Source organism: Coturnix japonica, chromosome 2 (assembly GCF_001577835.2).
Source record: "Coturnix japonica isolate 7356 chromosome 2, Coturnix japonica 2.1, whole genome shotgun sequence".
Classification (NCBI taxonomy): Eukaryota; Metazoa; Chordata; class Aves; order Galliformes; family Phasianidae; genus Coturnix; species Coturnix japonica.
Window position 1 is genome coordinate 67,955,034 of NC_029517.1, and position 1,142 is coordinate 67,956,175.

A 1,142-nucleotide genomic window follows, 5' to 3' on the forward strand; every position below is an offset into this window, starting at 1 on the left:
TTGGCAAATTTCTTTGTTAAGAAGCAGACAGATTTCATTTGGGTCATCACAGGAATTCCAACCTTAATGCTACCACCAACAACAATCTTACAGGAGCTGTGAACTATTTGGCAGAAAACTGGCAGTTTCATAACCAAAATCCAGTTTTGCAGGGAAGGCTAAACTTATGCCCTTTTTTTTTCCTGATACTGTTTTGCTTTTGTGAGAAGCAATGCATATGGAAGTCCATTAGAGCCTAAGGCTATTGTTGATGTCGTCTTGACTCATTCTTGGCACTCCCTCATCTTCCTTCGATAGCTCAGCTGGTAGAGCGGAGGACTGTAGGCTGACTGTAGAAAGAAATCCTTAGGTCGCTGGTTCAATTCCGGCTCGAAGGAAAGGTTTTGGAGGCTGCTGTCATTTTTTTCAATGATTTTTGTCTTTCACTCACATCTGGATTTTACAGCTTGGCAAAACTGCCCTTTCCAGCCATATTCCACTCGAGGCACAGTGAGAGAGTTACTTTACTTGTGGCTCTGGGCAGCCTGGTGGTTGGCAGCCCTGCATATGGCAGGGAGGTTGAAACTAGGTGATCACTGTGGTCCTTTTCAACCCAGGCCGTTTGATGGTTCTATGATATTATATGATTTACTTTGTTCCTTTACTACTTTCAAGGATTTTATTTCCTACATTCTGATTCTTACATCAACGGCACTTTGACCTTTGCCATGTGTCCACCTAATCAGTCACTGCACACTGTATGTGATTCTCTTCTTCAGGGGCTCAACACCTTCAACAGACCCTTGTTAGCTAGAGCAGACCTGCAGCATGGAGCTGGCAGAGCCTCTTTTAGCCAAACTGAGTATGAGAAACTGGAAGAGGTCCAGTTACTTTGCTTTGAGTGGAAGGGAATAAAAGAGATGGGGGAAAAAATGATATCATGATGACAGGAACACCACAGCCCTTCAGGTCATGTATTTGTCTGTGACAGTCATTACATGCGACTGTTATCAATAACCTCATGAGAGTTTTGTGAATACTACTGTGTGTGCTGTGTGAAGGTTTATCATTTCTATGCACTGCTCATTTCAGTAAACTGTTGTAAAGTTTATGTCAGTTTGTGAAGGAAATTGGTAAAAAAGGTGCATATGAAAGAATACCAC

General features: G+C 42.4%; 1 non-coding gene across 1 annotated transcript; it reads left to right on the forward strand.

Annotated features, from left to right (window-relative positions):
- Positions 1-287: 287 nt before the first annotated feature.
- Positions 288-377, forward strand: TRNAY-GUA. The gene is given in 2 exon segments: positions 288-324; positions 342-377. It is a non-coding gene; the product is annotated as a tRNA-Tyr (tRNA).
- The last annotated feature ends 765 nt before the right edge of the window (positions 378-1,142 follow it).